The sequence below is a fragment of the Heteronotia binoei genome, chromosome 7 (genome assembly GCF_032191835.1).
Source record: "Heteronotia binoei isolate CCM8104 ecotype False Entrance Well chromosome 7, APGP_CSIRO_Hbin_v1, whole genome shotgun sequence".
NCBI classification, from domain to species: Eukaryota; Metazoa; Chordata; class Lepidosauria; order Squamata; family Gekkonidae; genus Heteronotia; species Heteronotia binoei.
Genome location: NC_083229.1, coordinates 19,841,788 through 19,855,921, shown reverse-complemented (window position 1 = coordinate 19,855,921; position 14,134 = coordinate 19,841,788). Strand labels below are relative to the sequence as shown.

General features: G+C 45.7%; 1 protein-coding gene across 2 annotated transcripts in view; it reads right to left on the bottom strand.

Moving 5' to 3' along the window:
• The window catches only part of CYRIB (CYFIP related Rac1 interactor B), an 88,546-nt gene extending 76,816 nt beyond the window's left edge, over window positions 1-11,730 (bottom strand). For both annotated transcript variants that reach the window (XM_060243218.1, XM_060243219.1), the window contains exon 1: window positions 11,526-11,730. The gene's annotated coding sequence lies outside the window, so the exon portion shown is untranslated. The remainder of the gene's footprint in view (window positions 1-11,525) is intronic.
• Window positions 11,731-14,134: the final 2,404 nt, after the last annotated feature.

Here is a 14,134-nt window from a genome sequence, read left to right as displayed (position 1 = left end):
CATATCCTACTTGTGCATCGCAAAACATACCTCACAGCAGCGAACCCAAAGCCTAGAACACCCTGGGGAGGGACTGTGGCTCAGTGGTAGAGCCAGTTTGGTGTAGTGGTTAAGTGTGCAGACTCTTATCTGGGAGAACCGGGTTTGATTCCCCACTCCTCCACCTGCACCTGCTGGAATGGCCTTGGGTCAGCCATAGCTCTGGCAGAGGTTATCCTTGAAAGGGCAGCTGTTGTAAGAGTCCTCTCAGCCCCACCCACCTCACAGGGTGTCTGTTGTGGGGGAGGAAGATAAAAGGATTGTGAGTCGCTCTGAGACTCAGAGTGGAGGGCAGGATATAAATCCAATATCCAAGCAGAAGGTCCCAGGTTCAATCGCTGGCATCTCCAATTAAAAAGAGTCCAGACAAATAGGCGTGAAAAACCCTCAGCTTGAAACCCTGGAGAGCCGCTGCCAGTCTGGGTAGACAATACTGACTTTGATGGACCGAGGGTCTGATTCAGTATAAGGCAGCTTCATATGTTCAGAACACCTGGTATCTGAAGGGAAGGTTTACAGTTTAAAATAAACCTGGTTTCTTCCCCCCTGCCCCCCAAATAATAGCAGGATAAGTGTAGTGCTCCCTCTAAGCTGTGAAGTCTTGTGAGCAAAAATTCTACTTCATGAGCTATTGGCGTTAAAGTTGCGAGTGAGTGATTTGGCTACTGCATAACTCAGTGTGCTCTGGGGCCATCTTTCCTGAGCTAAGACAAAAATGTGTGAGCTGGAGGCTAAAAAGCTGTGAGCCTGCTCACACTAACTCAGCATAGTGGGATCACCAGATGAGTAGGTTCCCTCCGTTGATAGAAAACAGCTTGTCACAGTCAGCTCCATTCTTTCCCAGGGGGAACAAAGCGATGTAGCACTGTAATACCAAGGCCTAAGCAGCTTTCAGCAGAAGCTACTTAATTTTAAAGCACAATCTGCAAACTGGCACTTCATGCTAAAGAGAGGAGATTCTGAGAGACAGTGGAGTCAGATTCCTTTTCGTCTTTAATGGAAAGCACAATTATTTATTGCCTTGTTCGGGCAGTGCAGTTTAAACCGCCGAGCTCATCCACGCATCTTCCAAGACTAAACAGGTCATCCAAAACCTGGATGCCGTTTAAGAGCAGGGATCAGCTTAAACAGAGAGAAGAGCAGCCACAAAGCTTCTAGAGGCGGAACTAATCTTAAAGAGGGAGAGATGCAGCACCCACCCCAGGTACGACTCTGGCCTCCAGGCTGTGAGTCATGTAAACGTATGACATGACAATTTAAACAAGCAGCTTACTCACACTTCGCTGCTTATAAACGCCTTGCATTTTAGCCCTTTCAAGTGCGCAAAGCTCTTCAAAAGTCTTTGCTCCTCCCCAATCAAAATCCTGTTTCAGCAATGGAGAGGAAGAAGGGTAGGGCGCAGTGAAGCTCCAGCTCCACCCTGAGTTCACGACTCAGCAGGGAAACTGATCCAAGAGGCTAACCCCAGTCAGGGGTGGAATTCTAGCAAGAGCTCCTTTGCATATTAGGCCACCACACCCCTGATGTAGCCAATCTTCCAAGGGCTTACAGGGCTTTTTTTTGTAAGCTCTTGGAGGACTGGCTACATCAGGGGTGTGTGGCCTAATACGCAAAGGAGCTCCTGCCAGAATTCCACCTCTGACCCCCGTTATCAATAACTGATATAGGCAGACAGATCACAGCAGAGAAATGGGCCAAGTAGAGGCCTAGGAAAAAGAGGAACCTGGAAAAAAAAATTACACTCCCAGCAAAGTGGGGGGGGAAGAGTGTGTCTAGGAAAGGTGGGATGCAACAGGGAGCGGTCCAAACCAATGATGGGAAGCAGAATGGGTGAAGAGGAGAGTTCCACGTGGCCAGATGAGGATGGCTGAAGTTTAGATATTGGCTTGAAATTATCAGCCAGACTTGAAGACCTCCAGCTCCCAATTATAACCAAACTGAACCAAACTTCTCAATTATAATAACCAAACTTCTCAATTATAATAACCAAACTTCTCAATGCAGCCTATAAGACAGGCTTGTAAATAGTCAACTCTCAGTTGACACAGAAGGCTATCAAAGAATGATCTGGAGATTTGGCAGGTTGATCTTCCCTCCCTGGAAAAATACATGAGACAATCTATTCTGACAGAACCCCAGATGGGGCTTGTTTTAAGCTGGTGGCTCAAGCAGAGGGCTTCTCATTCATGGTGGCTCCCCATATTTCCCCCTGGCAACTTGGATCTCTGAGTCCTTCCACTCTGCCCACTACCCTTGTTCCCTTTCTCACATTCTCCACCCACTCCTTCCGGCATCCTCTTCCGCCAGCGGGTGAGGACTTTTCTGTTTTGTCTGGGCAGCTGCTCACTGCTCCTGATTACCCCTTCCTCCCCTTCATGTGTTTTAACTGCTTTTAGAAATCTATTTGGGAGTTTAACATTGTTTTAATGTATTTGTGTGCTGGCTTAAGAATCCCAAACTGCAAGGAATCATAGCTTCGATGTTTTAATTGCATAAACCAGGGGTGGCCAACGGTAGCTCTCCAGATGTTTCTTTTGCCTACAACTCCCATCAGCCCCAGCCATTGGCCATGCTGGCTGGGGCTGATGGGAGTTGTAGGCAAAAGAAACTTCTGGAGAGCTACTGTTGGCCACCCCTGGCATAAACAAATAAAAATGCGCCCTGTCCCAAACTTGTCATTATACTTCAACCACCTTCAAGTACTCTTCATAATGCTCTTCTGCAAAGCCTTTTATGCTATTAATTTGCTAGCTCATACACACTCATTCCCTCCACTATATATATATTTTAGACCCTATCATCCCTTGATCTCTGGACAAGGACCAGACCAGTACACAAAGCTACTTCTATTGTCATCAAAGACACCACAATAATAGCAGTGCTCAGCTCTCACTGCTTCCCCCCCAAAGCATTAGGCATTGCCACGATGGGATGCTTACAGGGGCAGACACGTGCCACTAAAAGAAGCCACGTGATTTTTGCGCAGAAAAGTTTTGTAACAAGATTTTGTCCTCCTGCTCAGTGACCAGACGTTCCCTATGCGGTGCCGGGAAACAATGTGCCCCAAATCTTACAGGAGAGTGACGCACAGCTACCCTTTAAAACAATTATCTTCCAGTTTGCCTGGCTTGATAAAGCCACATTTCTGCACACTGAAAAAAGTGTGGTTCTCGTTCTCTTTCAAGCCACAAATTTTCACACTTTTCCCCTTTAGAAAGCTCACTGTGGGGTCCCACAGTCTCCAATGGGTCACGCTTGCTTGCTTTCCAGAATACTACAGCTTCAACAATGTGACTAAACCATTTATTAAACCTTTTATTAAACCAGCATGTTAGATGAGTAGGAGAAGTACATCTTGCCAGCTGAAAACTGGATGGACTACTGGCCTGTTCTTGTAGGTTCTACTTGCATTCTCATATACTTTGCGAGCTACTTACTTTTTCAGACTTACTTGTAAGGCTGCTCTGATCATTTTTCATTTGCCCAGTGGGAAAGAAACTTAAGTGGTCTTAACTCTACTGAACATGTTTTTCTCTATTATTGCAAGCTGCTGCGAACCAAAAGGAAAAATGGGATATAAATGGTTAAACAAATAGCCTTTATTGAGCCACATGAATGGTCTCACCAAGCTACCCATTGCCTTCAGCATCAGTTTGGTGCATTGGTTTGGTGCATCCCCACCCCACAAGTTCTTTGGTGGTGGAAAATGCCATCAAGTCCCAGCCGACTTACAGTGACCCTATAGGATTCTCAAGATACAAGATGAACAGAGGTGCTCTGCCATTGCCTCCTTCTGCGAAGTGACCTTGGACTTTCCTGGTGGTCTCCTATCCAAGTACTAACCAGGGCCGACCCTGCTTAGCTTCCACAAGTTGATGAGATCAAAGCCAGCCTTGGTTATCCAGGTCAGAGCCCCAAGTTCTCTGCTAGTGATAAATTACCATCTGAATGAGCAGAACAAAGCAAGAGTCAAGTTTCACTTTTAAGACCAACAAAGTTTTATTCAGAATGTACGCTTTTGTGTGCTCTGAGCGCACTTCATCACACGAAAACTTACATTCCGAATAAAACTTGGTTGGTCTTAAAGGTGGTACCTGACTCTTGCTTTGTTCTACTGCTTCAGACCAACACGACTGCCCACTTGGATCCATCCGAATGAGAGAGATCAGTTCCCTTCGCAGATGTAGGGACTATCCTTTCAGAAGTAAGAGACAGAGCTTGGTGCACTTTGGGTCCTTTCCTGTCCCACGATTCCACGTGTTTTGTTCGATTCCTTCTAGCGGCAAAGAACAAAGAACCTGCACTTTCGTCATTGGCGCCTCATAGTTGATGAAACGGGGAAATTCTGAATTATGCCGCTTCCCTCTAAGGTTTATTGACTCACCTGAGTCACGTGTGACAATCACAGCTGCATGATGATTCACAGTTGCCAGATATTTATTCCTCTCTCTGCGTACTATTTCATTTACAATGGCCTAAGATGAAAGTCATTATTCACACTACTCATAAAGCCCGGCAGAAATCTATAATGAATGACATACTCTACATAAGCCAATTTAAGTGTTCATCCTCTGAAAGGACTTAGGGCAATTAGGAAAAACAGTGTGTCACATGGAAGGGAAGCTGGCAAAGCAAAAGACCCCATATACGACTCATCCAAAAGAAGTGTAACACCATCTCCACAGCAAGAGAACAGCAGCATGCAGAGCTGGGAAAATATCCACCATCTTTTCAAGAGCTAGCACTGAATGTTAATATAAGCCAACACAAAACTGCAAGGGAATAACCCAGTACCTGAGTTAGAAACATTAGTTCTGAATACACAAAGCTGTTCTAAACTAAGTCAAACAACTGGTCCATTTAGCTTTGTACGATCTGGGTAGCAGTGAACACAATCTTGCAGACTGTAACCTAAATACAAGCACTCAGCATGATGCAGCGGCAAAGAAGACTGATGTGATTTTGGGATGTATCAACAGTAGCGCAGCATCCAGATCACAAGATCACCACAGCACACCATGTTGGTCAGGTCACACAAACAGTACGGCATGCAGTTCTGCAAGCCTCACTTTAAAAAGGATGTAGACAGAATGGAGCAGGCACCAAAAAGAACAACAAACGTGATCGGGGCCTGGAGACCAAGCCCTACGATGAAAGGCTGAAAGACTGGAGACTGTTTAGTCTGGAGAAGAGGAGGTTGAGGGGGACATAGGTGCTCTCCCTAAGTATCTGAAAGGTCATCGCTCTGAGAAGAGCAGGGAGCTGTTCCTGCTGGCAGCAGAGCAGAGGACTCACAATAATGGGTTGCAGTTATTGTTGTTGTTATCATCCTTATTACTGATTTGATTTGCTTAATCACCACATCACAACCTAGGCCAAGCTCTGGGGGATGTACATCAGTAAAATACAAGTTAGGAAGGTGGTGAGCTCCCCCTTACTGTCAATTCTTCAAACAGCGGCTGGACAAACACTTGTCATGGATGCTTTCGGCTGATCCTGCACTTAGCCGGAGGGTGTGTGTGTGTTAGATTACATGGTCCCTTCCAACTCTATGATTCTATGATTCTATCAATTATGGCAATGACTTTGCAAGGTCTCAGGCAAAGGTCCTTCCTAACACTGTTACTCAAGGTCCTTTTTAACTAGTGATGCCAGAGACTGAATTCAGGGCATACTGCGCCATACCACCATGAACCATATTCATTAGCCAGAGGGATCCCAGGTACGGGGCAGACAAGTACTTACAGGGGAGGCCATCTGAGAAAGCTGCATAGGAAGAAGAGGGGTTATTAATGAAGCAATGAACAGGGGTTTTAGTTGCCCGAAGCTTACATTTTTTCTGTCCCTTCCATAACCTCGAATAATAGGCAATATAATGAGCAAGGAGATAAAGAACACTTCATGGGCCAGAATTAAAGGCTGAAATCAGCACAACACAGCTGCTGAGTGTTATCAATCATGCTAGGGGAAATATTGCCTTTCAGCTGGACTTAACAGGAAGGAGAGAAATAATATTTGAAGCAAGCAATTCATAGCTTTGCTGGTAAGGTTTTCTGGACGGCAGCAGCCGATGTAAGTAATCTGATCCTACAAAATGCAAAATAAGTCTTCAGCCGTTTGACAGAAGAGTCAAAAATATCAGTTTCTATTTAGAGAGCGGCTGGGACAGAGCAGCTGCCTGCGGTGGCTCCTTTTAACGCAACCTCATCCTGCAAGGTGAGCTTGCGCTGGGAGACTTGACAGAGGTTGCGGTGGCAGACAGATTAAGGGTTGGGCTGTTCAGATGAAGGAAGAGAAAGAGAGCAAGAAGAAAGGGAGGAAGGGTGCTGATTATAGCACCAGAAACTAACAAGAGGAACTGAGATAAAAGTGATTGAGAGGTTCCCAAGGAAGTTAATTGTTTCAGCAAAGGGATCGGGCAATGGTAAGATTAAAGAGCACAAGTTCAAATGGAAAGAAAGCTGTGACTATAGTCAACTATGTTAACGGGCGGATTCAGGCGGGGAGCCGTGTTTGGCGTGAAGTCACCGAACAGTCTGAGTCCAGTGGCTCCTTTAAGGCCAACAATGTTTATTTCTGCGTGCACACAAAAGCTCACACCCAGAATCCAACTTCGTGGGTCTTAAGGCTGCTAGTGGGCAGTCAGAGCTGGGAGTGTGTCAGCTCAAGGAGCAAGTGGGCAAACAGGTGAAGATGGAATCCTAAGTGGATGTGACTGGAAGATAAGCAAGAAGTTTTCTAGAAAGAACTTGAGATAAGATGATATTGGGTTTATATCCCACCCTCTACTCCAAATCTCAGAGTGGCTCACAATCTCCTTTATCTTCCTCCCCGACAAGACACCCTGTGAGGTGGGTGGGGCTGAGACGACAAGGACAACCTCTGCCAGAGCTATGACTGACTCAAGGCCATTCCAGGAGCTGCAAGTGGAGGAGTGGGGAATCAAACCCGGTTCTCCCAGATAACAGTCCGCACACTTAACAGCTACACCAAACTGGCTGAGCACAACTGACAGGCAGAAGTAGAAAAAAATACACAAAGTAGCATTAAAAACACACACACACACGAATACATGAAACTGCCTCATACTGATTCACACCACTGGTCCCTCATGGACAATACTGTTTTCTAAGACAGGAAGTGGCTCTCCAGGGTCCGAGGTAGAGGTCGTACATCATCTATTGCCTGGTCCTTTTAACTGATGATACTGGGGATTGATCCTGGGACTTCATGCCAAGCAGATGCTCTACCACTGAGCCACAGCCCCTCCCCTAACCAAACTGAGTATCAATAAAAGTGGAATATAAACCTGTAGACTAAGGTGTCCCCAAGACCAATTTTAAAATCCTCAACACCACATTTTCAGACAGTTTGCTGAGCCCTGTTTGTTGGAGTAATTGGTATGTTTCTTTGTTCATTCAGTGCCACCTATGGATACGACATCTGATAGAACATCACATGTTTTCTGAAGGGCATTGGGTTGAAAAGCTGCATATAAATGGGCTCTGGAGGTCCCATAAAGCAACCCTGTTCCAAAGAACTTTTGCTGGAGGTTGAAGCTCTTTTCTAACAGAAAGCAAGACAGAGGCCTTGAGGAGGCTTCTGTTTGTGTTTGATTTGTAAGTTTTAAACTGCGTGGTTCAGTGCTTGGTTCAAAAATTGGGGTGAGCAGGGCAGAAACATTTAAAAAGCAAAATGAAAAACGAAAGGCAAGTCCCTATCCAGGGGAACATAATATCTAACTGCACAGAACAAAGATAACGAATGATGTCTGTGGTGAAAGGTGCACAAGGTGAACAGTGAATTCGTAAGCACTGTCTTGCTGGATCTGATCATGTGCATCTTTGCTCCCAACTCTGGTCAGGCCTTCCAGGACATTTTGTAACTATTTGCTCTCAGCTTCTAACAGAACTATTTCTGAGTAACCCACAACCACTACTAGATCTAACCCTCCCCCCCCCCGCCCGGGGTGAGTTTATCTTTTCCTTTTCCAAAAGTCTTTTTCAAATAGCAGTAAGTGGCACATCACAGAACAACAAATGACAGAGGAGCGGGAGCAGGATCAATGTTCCCTCTGAGCTGAGTGAGTGTGAGCTAGCTCACAGTTTTTTTAGCCTCCAGCTCACATATTTTTGTCTTAGCTCAGGAAAAATGTCCCCAGAGCAAACTAATTTATGCAGTAGCCAAAATTGCTTGATCACAACTTTAATGCCAGTAACTAATAAGGCAGAATTTTTTGCTCACAAGACTCCACAGCTTAAAGGGAGTATTGAACAAAACAGGAGTCAAGGTGCACCTTTAAGACCAACCAAGTTTTATTTAGAACGTAAGCTTTCAGGTGCTCTCTAAGCACACTTCATCAGAGGGGATCAATACCTGATCCCCTCGTCTGATGAAGTGTGCTTAGAGAGCACACGAAAGCTTACGTTCGAAATAAAACGTGGTTGGTCTTAAAGGTGCCACTTGACTCCTGCTTTGTTCAACTGCTTCAGACCAACACGGCTGCCTGCTTGGATCTATCTAAAGGGAGTATTGGTTAGGATCTGCCCAAAGACCACTTGTACTATTTTCTGAACAGCTCTCTATAGTCTGAATGGTTCCCTTCCCCTCCCTGTAAATTGCCGGCCCTAAATAAACCTGAAATAACAATTAAATAACAGGAGTGACAGAAAACAAATGTCTCCTGGCTAGTCGTTTCCACAGCATATTCCAATGGCTCGGTTGCTTTTTTTTGTCTTACTTAATTTTACAATAGGGCACAAGGGTGCCAATGAGAAGAAGGAACGAGAGACAAATCCTGCCTGAAGTTAATGGAGGAAAGGAAGGAAGCAAGCAAAATGGGCAGGTGGGGGAAAGAAGAAATGAATGATGAATGCGGAGAAGAAGCAGCACTTCACCAGAAGAGCAGCAGGCTCCTGCCAATGAAAACTAAGGGCACACGTGGGGCAGAGGAAGCGGAGGAGGGATTGCTTCAGATCAGAAAACAGGAAGTAGCACAGGGAGGGAAGAAGAGAGCTGAGTCAGATCTACCTGAGTAGGGGATGTGCAGTCTGATTCTCTCTGTATATTTGCCCTTTGTGGAGTGGAAGTAAGGAGACGCAGGGCTGCGTATCTCAGGATGCAATACCAAAAGTGGACAGGGCATGAGAGAGAAGCGTGGAAGAGAAAGCATGGCAGTTGGAAAATTATTTCACAAGGAATTATTTTGCAGAATATTTACATAGAGACTTGGAGGGTATAAAGCTGCTGGAGTCAACAGAGGTGGGAGGAAGGAGGACACTTCTTTTAGGGGGGAAAAATAATGTATCAGGACTATGCACAGTAACACAAAGGGAACATAAGAACATAAGAGAAGCCATGTTGGATCAAGCCAATGGCCCATCCAGTCCAATACTCTGTCACACAGCGGCCAAAAAAACCAAGTGCAATCAGGAGGTCCACCAGTGGGGCCAGGACACTAGAAACCCTCCCACTGTGCCCCCCCCCCAAGCACCAAGAATAGAGCATCACTGCCCCAGACAGAGAGTTCCCACAATACCCTGTGGCATAAGAACAAGGAAGGAGGATGTACCCATCAAAAATACATTCAGGTTGATAGATCCAAGTGAGCAGCCACGTTGGTCTGAAGCAACAGAACAAGGTAAAAGACAAGATGTACCTTTAAGACCAGCTAAGCTTTATTCAGAATGTAAACTTTCGTATGCTCTAAGCAGACTTCATCAGCCAAGATTGGAACGGCAAGCCATCTTTAAATATGGAAAAGGTGAGCAGTGAGCTGGTATGTAGAGTCATGGGAATGTTTTTTAGCAGATTAAAAGAATCAAAAATTGGGGTCTGTGTTTGTTTGTTAGTATTGTTAACTGGGCTGTAACTACAGTAGAGGGTGATAAAAAGCAGACAGGTCATAGGTGTGAAGTGCCATGAATCTGGGTGCCATTCCGGTTTCGTTAGTTGTGAGTTTAAATGGAGGGCATTAGTATCTCAAGATATTATAACATCATTATAGTTTACCATTAGAAAAAAAGAATACATCCAGTTTGAGGAAGCAGATGAGAGGAGCAGTTACAGGGAGGTGGACAAAGAGTGAAGAAAGGAGGCTCTTGAAAAGACGCAGGAGGAGTTTAACATCCTGCACATGGATACCAAAACAACCGAGGGGAAGCAAAGAAGGTTAATTAAGAAGCAGTGATTCAGTGAAGGGAAGACAGAGAGCAAAACTTGTCCCAAATAAGGGCAGAAGATCAAGAAGGGGAGGGGGGAAACAGGGAGTGGTCAAGAAAAGGAAAACAATCCTGGTCCAAACAGAAAGCAAGGTAGGGAAGGTGTGTAGGGAAGGGTCAAAAGGTTCAAGGAGAGAATGAAACCTAAAAAGGAACACCGAAGGAGGAGTGCTAACAGAGTCCAAAAAGAAGAAGAAAGAGATCAAGATTAGGAGGAGGGCAGTCCAGGTTCAAAAGGAAGCTATTGTGAAAGGAGAGAGCTGTCAATTCGAGTCCAGCTGCTTCTGTAGAGACCAAGACGATTTCGGGACCACAAGCTTTCCGACAGTCAGAACTCCCTTCATCAGACCAAGGATATTTTCTTACTTGGTGTCCGACAAAGGGAGCTTTGACTGTCAAAAGCCGATACTCCTAAAACCTTCTCGGTCTTTACAGCGCTGCTAGACTCAAATTTAACTGCTCTTCTGCAGACCACCAAAGCTCCCCTCCAGTGTTCCCTCTAAGCTGAGTTAGCGTGAGCTAGCTCACAGATTTTTAGCCTCCAGCTCACACATTTTTTGGAAGGATGACCCCAGAGCCCACTGATTTATGAAGTAGCTCACCACTTTAATGCCAGTAGCTCACAACGTAGAATTTTTGCTCACAAGACTCTGTAGCTTAGAAGGAACATTGCTCCCCTCCAAGTCAAGAGTGGGAAAGACTCACGTCAAAGAGGACAACCAGACCTGATGCAAAAACCAAGCAGCATTCAGGGAGGGGATCACGAATATTAAGAGCTTGACAAGAATGCAGGGGAGGAAACACACCCCTTCCCCCCCCCCCAAAAAAGGCAGCAGATGAATGGATGACATGGGGGGAAAGAGGGGGGGATGGGAAGCATGTGGAGATGCCCGAAATAACCAACTTGTTGTGGGGGGGGGGGGGGGAGAACTGTTTTTTGCAGAGAGAAAAGGAGAAGCGTCTGCAGAAGGAAGTCTGGAGCTGACCCACGTGGAAGGCAGGCGGGCGAGGCGGCGCGCGCGGGGGGCAGCCGAGGGCGGTTTCTATGGCGACGGGAAAGGTGCGCGTGGAGCGGGAGACCGGGAAGCTCAGAGGGCAGGGCGAGTCCATGTGCCGGGGGGGGGGGATTCCACAGAGCGCCTCAGTCAGCTTCTTCCATGAGAACGCGACGGGAGGGGGGGCTGAGTGACAAGACACTGAGGGCGAAAAGAGGGCGGGGGTGGTTGTTTTTTCACGCTCCCTCCCCCGGTTTTTTGTGGTACTTACCGCGCTGCCCCCTCCCCCGAAGCTGAGGGGAGGGACCGAGCTGGGAGCGGAGCCGCCCGCGAGGACCAGGCAGCCGTTAAAGAGCCGCCGCCACCAGGGAGACGACGACCGCCGCCGGGCGTGCGTGCGTCAGGCGCGTGCGTGCCAGTGACCCGGATGTACCGGGTAAAGCGCGAGCCCTGCCAGTTGGAGCGCGGCAGGGCGGTTGCTGGGCTGGCGGCGGAGGCTGGCCGAGCAGTGCGCATGCTCCCTCGGCAGCCGCCCAAACGGTTTTTAGGAAGGGGAAAAATCTTCTGTTTCACTGCAGCTTTTGTGAAGCTAAAACAGAGCGGGCGAGCACAGGGCTATCTTGGGAAAAGAAATTGTCCCGCCAAAGCTGCAATCCTGGACATTAAGGAACAGAAACCTTTTCAATTCAGTTATTATATTTTGTCTTTAATTCCTCAAGCCAGCTTACATCATTGTCTCTTCTGCCATTTCATGCTCACAACAACCTTGCGAGGTAGGTTAGGCTGAGTGAATGTGACTTGAAGGTTGGCCAGCAAGATAGGGTTGGATCGGGTCAGTTCAGTTGATTATTAGTCATTGACCAGAACATTTTAATCATGGAAAGGGCCTTAAAAGTACCTTATAAAAAGTCCGACAAAGAATCTGCATGTTAAAATTTGATGACTTGAGGGTTATAGCAGAAAAATAAAAATAAAATATTATTATTTAACCCTTTAAACCATTTTTAAAAAGTCACTTTAAAATATGTTAAAAGATTTACAGTTTGGCCTATTTGTCTGGCTTTTTGCATTCTTTATAAACCTGGGAACAGAACCTAGCCACCTGTCTTCTTGTTTGGTGGCTCCTATCTGACAAAAGATAATCTAATTTGAGTTTATTTGATCTGCCAGGAAACCTTTTCAACAGCAGGCTAATAATTTCCCTCCAGCTCACCGTATGAAAAGAACAATTAAATATATATATATATCTACTCCAGAGAATCTATTTCAGGCTGGGTTGGAACATACCTGAAGATTGTGGATAGATCCAGCCGCACCTGGAGACTGGCAACCTTACAGCAAGAGTCCATAGGAGAGCCAGGATTCAAACCTGGGTCCCTCAGAACTTAATCCAACATGCTAACCAATGCATCCCCACTGGCTTTCAGACTGACAGATCCATCCCATTAAAAGATAAGAACATAAGAGAAGTCATGTTGGATCAGGCCAATGGCCCATCCAGTCCAACACTCTGTGTCACACAGTGGCCAAAAACTCAAGTGCCATCAGGAGGTCCACAGGTGAAGCTAGAACCCCTTCCACTGTCCCCCCACCCCAGCACAAGAATACAGAGCACCACTGCCCCAGACAGAGTTCCAACAATAAGCTGTGGCTAATAACCACTGATGGACCTCTGCTCCATATGCTTATCCATTCCCCTTTTGAAGCTGTCTATGCTTGTAGCCGCCACCACATCCTGTGGCAGTGAATTCCACATGTTAATCACCATTTTGGTGAAGAAGTACTTCCTTTTATCCATTTTAACCTGACTGCTCAGCAATTTCATCGAATGCCCACGAGTTCTTGTATTGTGAGAAAGGGAGAAAAGGACTTCTTTCTCTACTTTCTCCATCCCATGCATAATCTTGTAAACCTCTCTCATGTCACCTCGCAGTCGATGTTTCTCCAAGCTAAAGAGCCCCAAGCCCCAAGCGTTTTCTTCATAGGGAAAGTGTTCTAATGCTCTAGATTAGACTGTAGGAGTAAAGGAGGAGTAATCAATCAATCAATCAACCTTTAATGGCATGTAAAAACAGGTTAAAAGAACAATGGGTTGAAAAACAGAAAATAGGTTAAAATACTGGACATCAGGATTAAAGTACATTTACATAAGATCAAAGTTAAATGGGACAACAAAACTGTTCCTTGTCTTGACGAATCATTTTGGCCCAGTACAGAAATAAGGCAGTGTTTACAGTTATGTCAGGAGTAACATCCTTCAAAAGATACTGGACCTTATCTGGATCAGCCAGACCCATCTTATTTAGACTGTAGAATGTACAGTTTCAGGAGCAGACAGAAATATAATTTTCGAAGATGTCTTATTCACTGTAACACTCTTGTCGGCGTGCTGGAGAGATCTCAATCGGAGCAGCGGTCCCTGCTGGCTGAGCCTCATTACATAAACTTTATTGCTTAATTGGAGAGGAAAACTGCTGGAATTTAAATCAGTTGTACTAAACTGGGTTCCCCTTTCCCACGTTGCAGGAAAAGGAAAGAGGCAAAAACAGAATGCAGGTCTCTGCTGTTGGACTTTTTCTCAGGCTATCAGCAAGACCTTTTTTCTTTTTTGTTTTACTGCCTGCCCCTTGTAAATCCACCATGATTTGAAGGTAGGGAGAACTTTATTTATTTATTATTTTATTGTATTGTATTTATATCCCCCTCCCTCCCCTAACACGCTCAGGGCAGCGAACAACAGTTAAAATAACAGAATGTTAAGATCAAGGTACAATAAAACCATCAAAACGTTTCAACAGTTCATACAGTTTAAAATATGTAGTACAGTTCCAGGTTCACTCGCCAGGATTCCGATGGCGGGTTTTAATTCTTATTGAGCGC